Raw genomic sequence first — 18871 nt, forward strand, 5'->3', positions numbered from 1 at the left:
CACAGGGTCCTCCATAATTTCGGAGGTCTGTAAAGCTTTATGGAAAGCATTGTAGCCAGAGTTCCTTCCCTGCCCTTCAGTCGCCCAGTGGGAAGCTATTGCAGCGTAGGAGGAAATGTGATGCTACCAAGCGGACCAGTCACAGTTGTTGCGGTCTGTGTCGCTGCGACGTGTAGGTTACATTTTTCGGGAGGTGCGCGTCAGGCTACGGGGTAGGGTATGCGGCTACGCCATACCTATGGTGTTGATTTGACGCACAAGTATAAATTGGCCTTTACCCCAGACATCTCCTCTATACCTACTTCCAGACATCTCAAAACTGTGCCCTCTCGTGATAACCATTTCAGCCCTGGGAAAAAGCCTCTGGCTATCCACACGATCAATGCCTCTCATTATCTTGTACACATCTATCAGGTCACCTCTCATCCTCTGTCGCTCCAAGGAGAAAAGGCCAAGTTCACTCAATCTATTCTCGTAAGGTATGCTCCCCAATCCAGGCAACATCCTTGTAATTCTCCTCTGCACCCTTTCTATAGTTTCCACATCCTTCCTGTAGTGAGGTGACCAGAACTGAGCAGGTACTCCAAGTGGGGTCTGACCAGGGTCCTATATAGCTGTAAAATTACCTCTCGGCTCCTAAACTCAGTCCCAGGGTTAAAGAAGCCCAGTGCATCGTATGACTCCTTAACCACAGTCAACCTGTGCAGCAGCTTTGAGTGTCCTATGGACTTGGACAACAAGATCCCTGTGATCCTCCACACTGCCAAGAGTCTTACCATTAATACTATATTCTGCCATCATATTTGACCTATCAAAATGAACCACCTCACACTTAACTGGGTTGAACTCCATCTGCCACTTCTCAGCCCAGTTTTGCATCCTATCAATGTCCCCTTGTAACCTCTGACAGCCCTCCACACTATCCACAACACAGCCAACCTTTGTGCCATCAGCAAATTTACTAACACGTCCCTTCACTTCCTCATCCAGGTTATTTATAAAAATCATGAAGAGTAAGGGTCCCAGAACAAATACCTGAGGCACACCACTGGTGACCGACCTCCATGCAGAATATGGCTCGTGTACAACCATTCTTTGCCTTCTGTGGGCAAGCCAATTCTGGATCCACAAGCAAGGTCCCCTTGGATCCCATGCCTCCTTACTTTCTCAATAAGCCTTCATTGTGGTGCCTTATTAAATGCCTTGCTGAAATCCATATACACTACATCTACTGCTCGCCCTTCATCAATGTGTTTAGTCACATACTCAAATTCAATCAGGCTCATAAGGCACAAACCTGCCTTTGACAAAGCCATGCTGACTATTCCTAATCATATTATGCCTCTCCAAATGTTCATAAATCCTGCCTCTCAGGATCTTCTCCCTCAACTTGCCAACCATTGAAGTAAGACTCACTGGTCTATAATTTCCTGCGCTATCCCTACTCCCTCTCTTGAATAAGGGAACAACTGCAACCCTCCAATCCTCCGGAACCTCCCCCATCCCCATTGATGATGCAAAGATCATTGCCAGAAGTTCAGCAATCTCTTCCCTCGCCTCCCACAGAAGCCTGGGGTATATCTCTTCCAGTCCCGGAGATTTATCCAACTTGATGCTTTCCAAAAGCTCCAGCACATCCTCTTTCTTAATGCCTATATGCTCAAGCTTTTCAGTCCGCTCGAAGTCATCCCTACAATTGGCAAGATCCTTTTCCGCAGTGAATACTGAAGCACAGTATTCATTAAGTACCTCAGCTATCTCCTTCGGGTCCATACACACTTTTCCACTGTCACAATTGATTAGTCCTATTCTCTCACATCTTATCCTCTTGCTCTTCACATACTTGTAGAATGCCTTGGGGTTTTCTTTAATCCTGCTTGCTAAGGCCTTCTCATGGCCCCTTCTGGCTTTCCTAATTTAATTCTTAAGCTCCTTCCTGCTAGCCTTATAATCTTCTAGATCTCTATCACTACCTACTTTTTTGAACCTTTTGTAAGCTTTTCTTCTTGACTAGATTTTCAACAGCCTTTGTACACCACGGTTCCTGTACCCTACCATCCTTTCCCTGTCTCATTGGAACATACCTATGCAGAATCCCACGTAAATATCCCCTGAACATTTGCCACATTTCTGCGTACATTTCCCTGAGAACATCTGTTCCCAATTTATGCTTCCAAGTTCCTGCCTGATAACCTCATATTTCCCCTTACTCCAATTAAACGTTTTTCTAATTTGTCTGTTCCTATTCCTCCCCAATGCTATGGTAAAGGAGATAGAATTGTGATCACTATCTCCAAAATACTCTCCCACTGAGAGACCTGACACCTGACCAGGTTCATTTCCTGATACCAAATCAAGTACAGCCTCTCCTCTTGTAGGCTTATTTATATATTGTGTCAGGAAACCTTCCTGAACACACCTAACAAACTCCACCCCATCTAAACCCCTTGCTCTAGGGAGTTGCCAATCAATATATGGGAAATTAAAATCTCCCACCATGACAGCCCTGTTATTATTACACCTTTGCAGAATCTGTCTCTCTATCTGCTCCTCGATGTCCCTGTTACTATTGGATGGTCTATTAAAAAAACACCCAGTAGAGTTATTGACCCCTTCCTGTTTCTAACTTCTACCCACAGAGATTCAGTAGACAATCCCTCTATGACTTCCTCCTTTTCTGCAGCCATAACACTATCTCTGATCAACAGTGCCACGCCCCACCTCTTTTGCCTCCCTCCCTATCCTTTCTGAAACATCTCATGCCTAGCACTCTAAGCATTCCTGACCCTGAGCCATCCAAGTCTCTGTAATAGCCACAACATCATAGCTCCATGTACTGATCCGCACTCTAAGCTCATCTGCTTTGTTCATGATGCTTCTTGCATTAGAATAGACACATCTCAAACCGTTGGTCTGAGTGTATCCCTTCTCTTGGATCTGCTCAAATCCATTCTCGGAAGGAGTCTGCAGGACAAACAGCTGATACAAGTTGAGGGCTCCTCAAACAAGGAGGTTTGACGTTTCATTCCTGGACAAGTAGTCCTGACGAGGGACTACAGAGGTGATCAAATGTGGGTACTTGGAACACCTCTCTGACACAGTGGAGACTGCGTCTGATGCCATCTGGAGATGAGAAATCAATTCGTTGAGGAGAACAGAGTCAACTGTTAGAGAACCAAATTGTCCAGAGCTGTCAGAACCATCTCCTGCAATCCCAGAGGCAACTTCTCCAAGCACCACAGAGGAGGCCCCAGAACCTGAGATTGTTTCACAGTCACAAGTCATTTATTATTATCCCCAGGTACTTACTTTTTATGAACCCGTAAATTTAATTTGTGTTCTGCCTTTTTAACTCAACCTGTTTTGTCTTCCCTTTCCAACGAAAAAGAAACGTGCTGCACCTTTTAACTCAAATATCTTTTCCTTCCCTTCAGAAGGAAAAAAATGTGCTGCACTTTTTTTTATAACTCTGAAAACTCGCTGCACTTCAACAGGTAGGCAGATGTTTCGTGTTCATTTTAAAACCGGTTTGTCATCACTGTAACTTCAAAACAAAACTAATCAAAAGAAAAACACAGGAACCTCGGAGAACGGGTCTACTTCATTTTTACTTTAGTGAGGTGCGGTCTTGGGACTTGTGCCATTCATGCTACTTCTTACATATACCCCATAATGAATTATGTAACCAAACAAGGAATATTTAATCAAACAATATACTTACAATATTACTCAAATATTACTGAAGTATTGTCATCCTCAGGTTATTACAGGTTCAGTTCCTGTGAACTGTTTGTAACCTGAACATAAGTTGGACATTGGTTAACTAGTGAGATCTTGTAAGTTCATTTTGTGATCTTCACCGTACTGCAGTGATCCCACGAGCTGATATCCCCAGCTCTGATTCGGGCCCAAGCATTTGATCTGTTATTTGCGTGTGACCTGCAAGATATAAATCCCTTCTAAATCATTTAATCCAATGTAAGTAAGCAGGGCTGCAGACCAGAGCGGATTTGCATCTTGCATTTCCAGCATTTGTGTGTTTCGACTTTGCGGTCTCAGTGGTAATTTTTGATTGAAGCACCTTTAATCTTGTAACACATGCAAAATGCCGGAGGAACTCAGCAGGTCTGGCAGCATTTATGGGAAAGTATAAACAGTCGACATCTTGGCCCGAAAAGTCAGTCGACTGTTTATTCTTTTCCATAGATGCTGCTTGACCTGCTGAGTTCCAACAGCATTTTGTGTGCGTGGCTTTGCAAATTGTCTTATGTTTTTGTTTTAAACTTGTAAGCCGCGTTGTTGTAATATTTTGTGCTCTGCTTCCCCTCATCAGTGTCCCCTGTTTCTGTGGCTGTGTAGAATTGGATCAGTGGAGTTTGCTTTTTCAAGGCTGTAAGCACCTAATTTTAAAAAAAGCAGAAAGACTTGCATCTTTCATGCCCTTAGGACACTTCAAAGGACTTCCAACCAATGAAGTATAGAATTCTTGCTGCTGTTGCAGACAAGCTAGACTTAACAGCCAATTTCCGTAAAGCAGGGCTTACAAATAGCAGTAAGATAATGAGCAGATAATCTGTTTGTGATGTTGGTTGAAGGATAATTATTAGCCAGGCTTGCCTGCTGCTTTTTTTTTTGAAATTGTAACTTGGTATCGTTAACACTTTGGAATGAGTAAATTTTTGGCCTCATCAAAAAACCACGCTGCTTTTAAAGGGAGAACATGGGAAAATCTACAGATGTTGGAAATCTAAGCAACATGCACAAAGTGTTGGAGGGACTCAGCGTTTTGTGTGTGTTTCTTTTAAAGTGGTTCTGCAGTGAAAGGTGAGTCTAGATTTAGTGCTCTGGGCTCTGGAAGAGGGTTGGAGTTCTCACCCGATCATTCAGCCTCAGGTGACCTACAGGAGTTTGCGAACAGCAATGGAACTGAAAGCTACTGGGGAAATGCTCAGCAAGTCGAGCAACATCCATGGAGAGGGACATTTCATGTCTCTGATCTTCCTTCAGAAGCTGTAATGGGAGGGCACAGAGCTGAAATGTTAACACTCTTTCCCTCCACAGATCCAGCACTTTTTGACTGAAGATTTCCAGTACCTGCAGTGTACTGGTTGAAGGCACAATCTTCAAATGGCCCAGCTCCTCCTGTGCCAGTACTGTAAAACACAAACTAACAAAGAGTCTCTGGAGTCTTTGCCGAGAATACTTTAAATCACCTGGGTGGGCTTTCTATTTACGTTAGTAAATCATGGATATCTCAGGGAAAGGTGGTATTTATTGTCCACCTCTAATTGCCCCCAGACCATTTCAGAGGGTAATTAACGGTCAGCCATATTGATGAGTAAGGAGTCACATAAAGCCAGGGTGGAAAAGAATGACAGATTTGCTTGCATTTAGAACAGTAGTGAACCAGATTTTTAAAAACAGTTATTGCTCATTCCAGCATTTTTATTAGAGATTCAATTAAGTACTTGAATTTAAATCCCACAATTGTGGTGGGATTTGAGGACATAACTCTTTATCAGTCACCGTCTATTTTCAGGTCATAGAGAGAGAGAGAGAGATAGCAGGTAAATGGGCCCCCACTGTGTCTGTGCCAACCATCAAATGCACATTGATCCAATTTCATTCTGCAGCCCCATTGGAGGTAGACCAACAACACCAGCTGCCTTGAGCCATTCCCCTGCTATGACTTCCAAGTAGGGTGCATTGGGTGAACCCAATAGCCTCCTTACTCCTGTGAATTGTACATTCACAAATGGCCTTTAATTTCTTTCCAAAGGACATTTATTCAGTGATTACAGCTTTGCGTTATTAAATGTTGCAGTCTTCCACAGTGTGCACAATTTGCAGTCAATAATTTCAAATTAAAACACAATAATCTCAATCAGAATGCTCTTGAGACCCTATAGTGCCCACCAGTCCTGGAAACCTCACCCCTGTCCCATAGAGGATACCGTGTATTCTTTCAGGGAAAGACTGGTACAGTTGTAACTCCGGAAAAGAGCCAGGCAATCAGCTCCGGCAGAACTTTTGACTGCCCACGGCTTGGACCCATGAATGGCCAACCTTGGCCATGACTAGGAATAAACCAACCAGGAGATTTCTGAAGCAAAACCCAACCAAACATCAGAAGTATGGGGCTGAAGTGCAGCCACAACCTGAGGAGCAGCCCCTTCAGATACTCTAAGGCTGCAACCTCTCACAGTCTGTATATACGTGATACATCGAGTCCCCTGACTGCATCTGTTGCATGGTGCTGGTCCGTGCAATACTTCCCACTCCAGGTCACCAGTGTAAAGGGGAGGACTTCTGCAAAAAACGCTTCATTGGAATCACAAGTGTTGTTTTTTTCTTTTTCCAAAGGTGGTTCTTCAGTGATTACAGTATCACAGGGTTACAATATTACAGCACTTGATTGATGCACACTGTTGACATGAAACAAGGTCATTGCTATGCAGAATGCACTCGTGCACGAGGACCCCAGTGGTGCTAGAAATCCCAAGTTGTATACATGGGTACAGTGCAACCCTTCTTCAGAGCCAGATGGGTACAGGCGTAACCCTGGAAGAGTGGCAGACAGTCAACACGGCTGAACCCGTGATTGCTCACTGCCCGGACCCATGAATGGTCAAATAGACCAGCCCCAGGAGCAAACCAACCAGGAAATTCACCGCCCCACCCACGAGTGAGCTGTTCCCTTCCACAATAGGTGTCTAAAAATCAGGAGCATGAAGCTGAAGTGCACCCAAAGCTGGAGCAGTCCCTTCAGATACTCCAATAGAGGCGACAACCTCTCGCCCTCTACATTCATGACATTGTCTTCTGGTTGCAGAAATGACAGGCAGCTGGGAAGTCCATAAGCTGACTTAAGGGTCAGCTACACGGTACTAATCTGTGCAACATTTTCTAGCCCAGGTCCCCAGTGTTAAAGGGGCAGACTCCTGCAGACAGGGACCTCAACTGGTGTCACAGGTGGCCTTTGTGGTGACTGATGTTGGGCAGGCAGTGGCAGTGCTCTTGCAGATATTGGAAGCTTCTGTTGAGGTTAGTGCTTGCCCCATTGTTGTTTGCCCTTGGGTCAGTATCTGTCTTTGCATGGAATTCAAGGCAAACAAACTGACTTCGTGTTACTGGTGACCTGAAACACATGGCGTGTAAATGTAGGCTGCTCCTGACGTAACAGCTGTGGGCAGAATCTAATGTAAAAACCTTCATTCTTCCGCCAAGCAGCCGGGCACCCACTATTGGAATCCAAGCTGATTCTTTAAAAGGCTTTAAAACCTTTTGCCACTTCCAAGACTATTTCTAAGCCACCATCTTCCCTCTTGGCCAGACCAGTACTTAGGCTATAGAAGTGCAATTTACTAACTGGGGTGAGCCCACTTGAATCCTTCTGATTGTACCAAATTTAGAGCTCTCTCAAGCACTGGCTCTAAACAGGCCGATATTCTTGGCTTCTCACCAAACTAATCTGGAGTGATCACTACAGCTCTTGCATTCCTGTGCCCTGGCAACAGTACCCAACTGGGGTTGTCAAGGATGAACGGAGTTGCGTATTGATTGAATTATGCAATTTTAATGAGCCCACTGTAAAACATTGCTGCTTTGTATTGAGGTACAAAGGTGTGTCTCTTCTGTGATTGTCAACCAGATGACATCGCTCATTTGGTTCAAAGAGTAAAATGGCAGCTCCCACTTCTCCACTGCACTTCAGCAGCTTATTTGTTGAGTGTCTTCTTCACATGTTAGTCATTAGTGTGTGAGTGTGAGAGCTGACATTTAAATCTCTCCTAATGCACTCTCAACTGCAGTTCCCTTTTATTGGCAAAGAACTAACAGTGAATCACTGCGGTTAAGGGGAGGGGGAGCATTCTAGGGTAAACCAAAGGCAAACCTTGTTCTCACTGTCAGTTGAAAAGTCAGATAGAAATGTCAGAGCTGACGTGGACTCCTTCCTTTCCCTCACTTCTCCTTCGTTTACCACATCGCTCCACACGCTTGCTCCACTCTTGTGTCAGAGTCATACAGAGTTGAAACTGACTGTATCCATGCTGACCAGTTGGCCCCATCCATTTTAGTCCCTTCTTCCAGCACTTGGGCCATAGCCTTTAATGAGAGAGTTATCCGTGTGCTCATCTACTCAGTTGTCAGTGTCTGCGTCCAACACCCTTGCTGGTTGTCCTGATTGTCACGAAGGGGAGGTGCATTGCAGGCACCTACCACTCAACTCCTGAGGTTGCACCTCAGATCCACATCTAAATCTGTGACCTCTGGTCCTATTCAGTTGTGACAAGGGGAAAAGATTTCTTCAATTAGCCCTCTCTCTACTCATAATTTTATATACCTTAATCATGTTCTTTACTTAACCTTGACAACTCCAAGGAAAGCATACCTGGCCACTTCAGACTCTTCTCAGCTAAAATGCTCCATCCCAGGCAATGTCCTACTGAATCTCCTCTGCATTCTCTATTGTGCAAGCAAGCCCTTACTGTAGTGTGCATGCACTTCTGGTCAACGGTACTCTTACTGAAGTCTGACCAATGTTTAAAAATATTGGAGCATAACTTCCCTATTTTTGTATTCAGTGTCCCAACTAATGAAAACCAGTATCCATATGCTGGTTCTTTACCTCCACTGCCACCTTCATGAATTTTTGGACTTGCTTTTTTTTCATTATTTTGATTTTGGCCTGTGACTGGCCATCTTTTGCCAGTTATTAGGTTCTACCATCCTTTCATCCATGTATATATTTTTTTAAAAATGGGTCAGTGTCGGACTAGTGTAAAAATGGATGCTTGATGTTTACAAGGATTCATTTGGCTGAAGGGCCTGATGACATGTGATGACCCCATGGTCATGATAACTAAGAACATTACTAAACAGGTTTGAGCTTGCTGTCTCCTGGTCCTACACATCCCAGTAGCCGTGATTGATACAATGAGGTCTCCAGTGGTCTTTTCCGGCTAGGTGGGTCCTGAGATGAGCAAAGAATATTTCAAGGCCTTGGTGCACATGAAAGTGATGAACGAAGTTGGGAGGAAATTGCAGGCTGATTGTCCAAGGTTGGATCCACAAAGCATAATGAGTGGAAAGCAGTGAACGTTTTCGGTCAAAGCTCGGTGAACTTGTCGGAACTGTAAAAGAGGGGAAACAAGTGTGACCCCTTGACATTGATCTGCATCCTATCACCGGCATTCTCTCTGTTCTCTGGCCCCCTCCATATCTCTGAAACTTAAAATACATTTATTTTCCTGTTTTTACAGTGCTTCTAAAAGATCAAAGACCTGATCCTCTGTTCTTCCCTCCTCAGATGCTGCCTGCCCTGCTGAGTGTTTCCAGCACTTTTTATTTTATAAATTTCCAGTAGTGTTGTTTTAACATTAATTTTCAAGAACAATGCGATACTGAGCACTGAAGTTGGAAGTTGGCCAAGATGTCAGCACAGCTTCTATACTGTATTCACCTGAAAAGAAGTTATTTTGCTTTGAGGATGATGTACCCCCAATAGTGCATTGGAAGTATAAAACTGCATTAGGTGCTCATGTTGCTGGGATGGCATTTCCACCAGTAGGCTCTGATTTTGAGGGCTTGCTCACACATACACAGAGGGACACACACAGACACCGAGACATTCATGCACACAAGAGACCACAACCAGGCTATCACAATCACACCAATACACACTTCCAGTGTGAAACTTAAAACAGTTCACTTGATGATTGTCACAAAGGGGAGGTAAGTCATTTTTAAGTAGCTCTCTGCTGAAGCCAAGTCGATGGTTTACTCCTCCAGTGTGTGAATGAACGTGTGTGTGCGCGCACGTGCAATTTATATGCATGTATATGAGTGTATGTGCATGTTTGTGTATGTATGTGTGTTTATGCATGTTGGGTGTTGGTACACACCATTTACCGGAATTCACAGACTTTCCCTGTCCTGGTGAAGGACGGAAGCACTCTAATTCAGAGTGCTTCAGAACTCTTCACTGAACCAGCTCATCCAGCATGTAGAAGTTCTGCATCCAGGTTAGTAAAGATAAGCAAAAGCAGAATCAGTCATATAAGTCACAGCCCTGGCTCTGTGCTGTACAGTGCCTGAGTGTGCAGGATAACGCCTGTGAATGTAGCTCTCAGTTTCTGATTTGCCACTCTCTGTTATCTGGTCTGGTTCCTGTGAGGGTTGCTGTTGAGGTCAGAGTCGTTCGACACAGAAAGTATCCCTCCAGTCCACTTACAAAATCTCATCCTTATAATGTGGTAATCATAACCACACATAATACATCAAGTGTGGCCTAAATAATATTAGATAAAGATGTTACCTGACATCCCACTTCTGATATTCCATTCCATATCTGAAGAAGGCAGGAATCTCATTCATTTTCCTTCTTCATCACCCACTCCATCAGCGTTGTCATCTTCCTTGATTTATGGACTTGGGATCCAACATCCTTCCATTCATCATACTCTCCAGGGAGCAACCTTTTACTGTAAATAAATGTCCTACTCTTGTTTGCCCTGGGTAATTCTGTGGGTGGTCAGAGCTCTCCCCTTGGACCACCCCCTCATGCCTACCCGTTATGTTCACCCTGGTTTTTAAGTTTACCCACTGCACATCACGGTGTATTTCCCAACTGATACCCCAGCAGTGGATCCAGCTCCCACAGAGGCTTCGAGACTTTGCAACATGACGATTGCATGCTTTCACTCTTTGTTACGAAAGCAGATGAAGCGAGTTTCCTGCCTTGGCATTCAGAGAGAATGGGCTCCATTGATGGAGAATGGACAGTGCAGTCTTGTGAGACGAAGCACCTCTGACCCACTAATGTCATGAGCCTATAATTAACTTACAGCTCTGGTGTGATTTCAATGGTGTCAGTGTCTGGTTGGTTCTCTGAACCCGTTGACACTGGTCACATGTGACTTTTCCCCCTAGAAATAGTCTGCGTGCTTTGCTACAACCTCTGCTGATTTCATGTTCTTGTTTTGCCTGGAGCCAGTAGTTGGGTAAACTAGCACATTGACTTATAACAAGCTTTAACATTAGTTTCAATTTTGTTTCCTTAACCTTGTTGTTTGTTCACACTTCCCACTTGAATTCCTTTGCAATTCATATTGTCATGTTAAGTTTATGGTCATATTCTCAAGTATGATGAGGTATAGGTACAAGGCAAAACTTGCAGCAGCATCACAGATATGTAGGTTGAGACAACAGAATACAAATTATATACAAGTTATATTAACAGTGAAGGGGGGGGGGAAAAAGCTTCTTGACTAATGTCCCGTTTTGCACTATCGGAGACAAGTGTACGGTTGTGTAAGAGGTGGCCCTCCAAGTTCAAGAACCTGACAGTTGTGGGAGAGCAGCTGTTCCTGAATTTTGTGGTGAGAGACCACTTATCTGACGGTAGCAGAGAGAAGAAGGCAGCACCTCATTTAGATGGTTTCAGCAGTGGGGAGGGCTGTTGGTGATGTGAGTGAGGATATTGGGGTAGAGATGGGTGAGAGGTAAGGCAACCTTAGAGCAAGAAAGAGAAGAGAGGCAGAAGTATTTAAGAGAATTTTAAAGCTAAAACCTTTGGCAGCTGCAGACATGTTTGCTATTAGTGGAGAAATTACAATCAAAACTAGACCAGACATCAGAATTAGCACCATACAGCAGCAAGGGAAACATGCCCTTTAGTCCAACTCTTCAATGGCAACCAAGTTGCTAACTAAGCTAGTCCCATATAGCTATCTAAGTGTCTATGAAATTGGAGGAAGTCCAATATTTTGGTGGTTTACTAGAATGCTTGTGATTTTTGCATATAACTGATATGTTGCTGAACCAGAAGCTAATGTACACAAGCAGTGGGTGATATGAGTTGGTGTTAGGACAGCAGAGTTTTGTTGAGTGTGAAGGTGTCAGGTTCGATAAGAGTGGACGGCAAGAGACAAGCAAGCATGCAGGCAACAAAATGGACGTATGAGGGTTTCAGCAGTGGATGAACTAAGAAGTATCTGGAATTGTGTGACATTTCATCAATGGAAACAGGCAATCTTACTGCTGGTGCTGGAACGTGTTTGGAAGTTTATTCCTGGGTGTAGTAGGAGTGGTCTGCTCAGATGCCATGAAGAAGATGAGTCAGTGACATGGAAGTAGAGTTACTGGTGGGCTCCAAAGACAGTGAGTTAGATCTTAGTCATATCGGGGTGAAATTTCTGCACATCCTGATCTGATGCAGGGCAGTTCAGAGTCCTTTCCCCCAGCTGTCTATAAGGACTTTTAAAAGTTCTCCCTTTGGTATGGACTTTCATAATGTTGGCTGAAATCAACCAAAGATTGCTAGGGAATCTTCCATTGCCCAGTTGTGAGGCTCCAACGTGGATAATTCTCCACATCTTTGTGATCTGATAGGGGTACAAAGACTTTGATCAGTCAGACAATGTAGACTGGTGTAAGGAGTTGTAGTTTAAGGAGGGTGATCCTCGCGGATCCTAGCTGCTGCTAACCAGGTTTGGCTTGTATGACCCTGCCAATGTGGTTAATTTTTAGCTGGCCTCTGTGAAGAAGTCAGCTGAGCATCCATAGAGATTTAGTATGGGAGGGGCTTACCAGCCATGCCAGTAATCCCTGTGACTCCAGAACAATTTCACAAGTGTTCATTCGTGGCTGTGCGAAGTACTTTGCCTGAAGGTGCAAGTTGCTGAAACCTGAGGCAGATATTGGACACTGAGAAGTAGCAGGAGATTCCTCATTCAGCAGTGTCTGGATAAATCCCTTAAATTGGCCCCTAATGGCCAAGTCTGACATGACTGATCTCCACCAGACGTGAGTAATAAATAGGAATATCAAGCTCCTGAGGAGGTTGGTTTAACATTTCCTTTTGTTTCTTGTGGGGGATGGAGGGGAGGTGTGGCGCCATGAAAGGTATTGTCATGGTAACGTCACTCCAAAGTGAGGGATGATTGGATAATTGAAGGCACAGAGCATTTTAATTTGAATTCTGAGAGATGCGTGGAAGAGCATTTGAAGGCAGATAACTCAAGCCCCCAGTTATTTTAGCAGTAGATTAGTGGGGATGTATACATGTTTGCCGAAACATTGGGGTAAGGTGCCCAGGTTTGATGTTTGGGACTGACTGATGTTTACCTGTCTCCTCGAATTGATAAAACAGACACCTTTGTCCAAAAGAAAGCAGGATTTTAAATGCACCTGGATCATCACCTGAGTGGCTGTCCATAAACCATCATTCATTTGCCAATTCAAACACAGTCCCAGGGCAGCAGAGGATGTCAGATTACCAAATGAGTTGGGGCCTTCAGGCTAAATCCTCAACAGAGAAACAGGAAGCAGAAAATTAATGGGATCTTTAGTGTGGTTTACAGCCCAAACAGAGAACAATTCAGAAGGGCAGTTCTTTTTGTCATTTGAAACAGGACTCCTGAAAATGATTTATTTCACCCTCTCTTTCACTTTCTCTCCATTTAGTTAATTAGTTTCCAAGACTTGAAAATGAAGAAAAGCAGTATTTCAGGTCTAAGGTTAAAGGTCAACATTTTTAATTCATTGAGCAGGTGAGCTTTAAGCAGGTCTTAAAACCAGGACTCGTGTTCAAAGGCTGGAGCTGGAATTTACTGTTATTACCTATTTTGTTTTTCTTATGGGATTGAGTTACCTGACCTTTTTGCAAAGTTCAAGACTGCAACTGATGCTGTGTGGCTACCTCACGGGGCACAGGTGAAGGAGAAAAAAATGCCCTCAGGTGTTTTTAACAAAGCAAGCGATAAGTCATTCCTCATCTCCTGAGCTGAAATTGGATCCTGCTCAGCTGGTTTTTTTCTCCTCCCATTTTATATTTTTGTTTCATTCAAAGTAAAATGCATTTCTGAATCCTGAATTAGCATTGAACACGTGAAAACACTTTGGGAAGCACAGTAGCTCTGCTAGTAAATTGACTGCCTCACAGTTCCAATGGTCTAGGTTTGATGCTGACCTTAGATACTGTCCTGCATGAAGAATGGGGAGATGTCAGACTTGTGATATTATGGAATATTCTTTTGAAGTTTTGAGCAGCAACTTGTAGTGTTGCTGCCTCACAGGGCCAGAAAACTAGGTTCAATCCTTATCTCTGGAAATTGCAGATTCTCCCTGTGACCGTGTGAGTTCCCTCCAGGTGCTCTGGTTTCCTCCCAGATCCCAAAGACAGGGTTAGTAGATTGTACATTACCCCTGGCATGTAAGTGTGATAGACTCTTGGGAGTGTGGTGAGTTGATGAGAATGTGGAGAGGATAAAATGGCTAAAAGTAGGATTATAGTGTCAAAAATAGGTCAGCAAAACTTGATGGGCTGAAAAGCCTCTTTCTATATTGTATCTCTCCATGGCTGTAGTGATAAGGAATGGCATCAAATTGGTAGAAAGATGTGAATAGGTTCAAAAGATGTTGAATCCTTGTGGGTTAAGTTAAGAAACTGCAAGGGTAAAAGGACCCTGGTGGCAGTTATACAAAGGCCTCCCAATAGTAGCTGGAATGTGGACCACAGATTACAACGGGAAATAGAAAAGGCATATCAAAAGGGCAATGCTATGATTGTCATAGAAGATTTCAACATGCAGATCAATTGGGAAAATCAGGTGGGTAGTGGATCTTGAGAGTGAGTTTGTTGAATGCCTACGAGATGGCTTTTTAGAGCAGTTTGTCATTGAGCCTGCTAGAGGATCAGCTATATTGGATTGGATGTTATGTAATGAACCGGAGGTGATTAGGGAGCTTAAGGTAAAAGAACCCCGAGGAGGCAGTGATCACAATATGATTGAGTTCCGCTTGAAATTTGATAGGGAGAAAGTAAAGTCTGACATCGTAGTTCAGTGGAGTACAGTGGTATGAGAGAGGATTTGGCTAAAGTGTATTGGAAAGAGATGCTGGTAGAGGTGACAGTAGAGCAGCAATGGCGTGAGTTTCTGGCAAAAATGAGGAAGGTGCAGGATAGATGTATTCCAAAAACAAAGAAATACTCAAATGGCAAAATAGTATAACCGTGGATGAGAAGGGAAGTCAAAGCTAACATAAAAGCAAAAGAGAGTGCATACAACAAAACAAACATTAGCGGGAAGATAGAGGATTAGGAAGCTTTTAAAAACCTACAGAAAGCAACTAAAAGAATCATTAGGGAAGCGATGAAATATGAAAGCAAGCTAGCAAACAATATTAAGGTGGATAGAATAAGCTATCCACAAGTATGTAAACAATAAAAGAGATATGAGAGTGGATATAGGACCGCTAGAAAATGAGGCCAGATTATGTGAATATAATCAACACCAACAGGCATTAAACAATACAATAAGAAGGCCAAATTTTAAAAGATGGTTTTTAGAAGTGTTGTAGAATGTTCTGCAGTACTAGGCTGGTGTATCTCAGTCGGCAGAGTATTCCAGATTTTCGGTGCACAAGAGCAAAAAGCTGCATCACCAGTTCTATGTTTGGCTCTTGGAGCACTAAGCAAACCAGTATTCTTGGATCTAAGGTTACGAGTAGGGATGTAAAAAATATGCAGAGAAGCTCGATTATTCAGAGCCTTGTATACAATTCAGATTACTTTGAATTAAAATTAAAATTATAAACTATACTAGTAATTGAATATCTGACTAAACTAATCCCTTCTGTCTACACAATGTCCTTAGTCCTCCATTTTCTACACATTCATATTCCGCTAAGAGCCCCTATAGCACCTCTGCTATTCTTGCCTTCACCACCACCCCAGGCAATGCATTTCAGTCACCCACCACCCTGCACATCTCATTTGAACCTAACCTCATATTGTGGTCACCTCTATTAAATCAATTTTTCAGTTCAAGGGATTTTTTTTTTTTGTGTGAGCGCCATACTCTGCCAGAGCCTCGGCGACCACTTTTTCAAGTGGTTGTCTTGGAGGAAAGATTCTGTGAGTGGTCCCCCGCGTCCTTCTCACAGCGCAGTTTTTTTTGTCAGGCCGAGTTGCGAGCTCAACACTCAACCCGGCTCGAATGGAAGGTGTGCCCGGGAGCGGCCCGACTGGGTTCAAACTCAGGAACCTGCGCTCTGGAGTCCAGCGCTGATGTCACTGCGCCAGTTATCAAGGGAATACCTGATATAATATTGTTAAAGCTGAACGCCATCTTTTCCTAACCAGTTGGGAAACCCCAATGACTTCCCAGCAGCCTTCCTGGTTGTCTTGTGGGATTTACTTGCCATGTAATGATGAATGTAGCCACAGTCAGTATGAAATGGATCAGCTGGATATTATCATTCTGCTGAAATAGGGCTCTGCGATTCCTAAATTACAGCAGCAGCTCTAAGCAACAGGTTCTTCACTGCTAGTAAAGTGACTTGGGATGTGCTAAATACAGTAAACAGCAAAGATGTTAATAAGGTTGAAAGTATATACAAAGAAAATTTACAGCGGTTTTGCTGGGTCTGGAGGATCTGCTTTATAAGGAAAGATTGAATTGGTTAGGACTTTATTCCTTAGATAATAGAAGATTGAGAAGAGATCTTATGAGGGGTGTAGATAGGGTAAATGCAAGCAGGCTTTTTCCACTGAGGATGGGTGAGACTACAACTAGAGGTCACAGGTTAAGTGTGAAAGGTGATAAGTTTAAGGGGAACATGAACAGAAACTTCTTTGCTCAGAGGGTCATGTGAGTGTGGAACGAGGTGCCAGCACAAGTGTTCCATTCACCGTTTAAGAGAAGTTTGGATAGGTAGATAGATAGTAGGGGTTTGGAGGGTTAGGGTCCCGGTGCAGGTCATTGCGAGTGGGCAGTTTAAGTGGCTGAGCACTGACTAAATGGGTCTGTTTCCGTGCTGTGTGTTTACACAAAAGGGTAGTTCAGTCTGTGATTCAATTTGGTGAAGGAAATGCACTATTTTTACCACTTGAGTTATTTTTATCCAAGCAAGAGGTGGATCAAAACAACCAGGGCATTGGCCCAATGCCCATAAGACTGCTTTAGTCCCTGTAGGGTTATTAATAAATAACTACAGTATGAACTGCCCAGTCCCTCAATGTTGTCTGAACTGATAGAGTGAAGGATAAGTTGTGTGGTGTGCTATATTGGAAGCAAATGCAATCAGTTCGAATCTCAGTGACTTCAGATTCAATGTTTCACTTCTAGAATACCTGCCCATCAATTGCTTGCAGATTACATTAGAGAACGTGGCTCTCTGCACTAGTTCAAGTTTAATTGTCATTCAACCAGACACATGTACAGCTGAACAAAACATTGTTCTTCTGGGGCTAAGGTGCAAAACACAGTACATACAGCCACACACAGCACATATAGTAACGATCCAGAGTTACACACAGAATATAGTTATGATGCGGTCTAGCGCAAGTCCTGAGTTGCATGGCCTGAAGAGTGATGGTGCATGAGATTTTGTCCTGGAGCCACTTTTCTGCAAGACCAAGCACGTAGCAGTTCCTCATCTTGCACTAGTGCAGCCGCAGGTGAAGGCGATCCAGCTCGACTTCCAGTGAGCAAACAGCGGAGAGAAGCACGATGGGAGAGCCGGCCTGCAGGGGCCAGCCCCCGAGGCAGTATGGATCCTGTGTGTCCACTGTGCCTTTGTTCTCTCCCACATCACCCCTGGCACCTCCTCTCCGGGGCGGCTGCACCGGCTAACACCATGGCATCAGGGCGTGGTCCGTGCAACAACCTGAGGCCACACCGCTGTTCTGCCGTTGGTCTTGCCCATGAGCTAATGAACCGGACGTCCAGTACTTTGTATTGCCAACGTCCAACAGCGTGTTGTGATCACAATGAAAACGTTTACGACAAGCATTTCTCTGCACTATCCCGGCAAACCCTTCCAGGCCAGCTACAGCAAAGATCAGCGAGCAAGGCTCCTACTGCCTTGTTCCATTGACTGTCTCTGCGCAAGAAATGTCCACTGAGCCCTGAAGGAGATGTGTGCAGCCGCTGTAACGTGTGGTAGTTCTTTCCTACGACCAGCGATATGATGAGACTGAGGTGTTTCTTGAGCCAGTCAGTGACGTGCTCAGCAAGAGAGCAGAAGTGGGCGGGGTGGGGGGGGGAATTAATTCTGCAAAATGAGGTTGAGCTGTTCTTTTCCCACTCACTTCCAGCACCAGTCAGTCTTGCAGTTCTGGGGCAGGAATGATTTTGTTCTGACTCTGGGGACTGGCATCTGACTGCATACAAGCATCTTAAAAACAGGCCATTGAGTATGCAATGCCCATTAAGTACTCATCTATTAAAGTCATATGTAGATGCAGTGTATAGTGAGATTGTGAGGAAGGACAGGCAAATGATGGGGCAAAATTGCGGTCAGTGGGATGGAGTGAAGTGTAACACGGGACAAAGTCGAAAGGGATGACGAATGCAGGACTGAAGGTGTTATATTTGAATGTATGCAGTATATAGAAGAAGGCAGATGATCTTGTAGTGCAGTTAGAGATTGGCGGGTGTGAAATTGTGTGCATCACTGAGAAGGAGCTGAAAGGAGATCATTGTTGGGAGCTTAACACCCAAGGTTAAATATTGTATCAAAAGGATAGGCAGAGGGGGTGAGGCGGTTGTCTCGGTAAAAATTTAAATCAAATCCTTAGAAAGAGGTGACATAGGATCAGAAGATGTTGAATCCTTGCGGGTAGAGTTAAGAAACTGCAAGGGTCAAAAAACGTTAATGGGCATTATATACAGGCCTCCAAACAGTAGCCAGGATGTGGGATATGAATTTCAATGGGAAACAGAAAAGGCATGTAATAAGAGCAATGTTACAATAGTCAAGAGGAATTTCAATATGCAGGTAGATTGGGAAAATCATGTTGGTGCTGGATCCCAAGAGAGGGAATTCATAGAATCCATACGAGATGACTTTTCAGAACAGCTTG

At 43.9% G+C, this 18871-nt stretch overlaps 1 protein-coding gene across 2 annotated transcripts in view; it reads left to right on the forward strand.

Annotated features, from left to right (window-relative positions):
* LOC134345455 (glypican-1-like) overlaps positions 1-18871 on the forward strand; it is a 210816-nt gene that overhangs the window by 27964 nt on the left and 163981 nt on the right. Inside the window, exon 1 of one of the 2 annotated variants that reach the window (XM_063046145.1) lies at positions 12683-12807. The exons of the other annotated variant lie outside the window; for it this stretch is intronic. The gene's annotated coding sequence lies outside the window, so the exon portion shown is untranslated. Of the gene's footprint in view, positions 1-12682; positions 12808-18871 lie in introns of those variants that run through there. 2 annotated transcript variants of the gene reach the window in all.

This window comes from Mobula hypostoma, chromosome 4 (assembly GCF_963921235.1).
Source record: "Mobula hypostoma chromosome 4, sMobHyp1.1, whole genome shotgun sequence".
NCBI lineage: Eukaryota > Metazoa > Chordata > Chondrichthyes > Myliobatiformes > Myliobatidae > Mobula > Mobula hypostoma.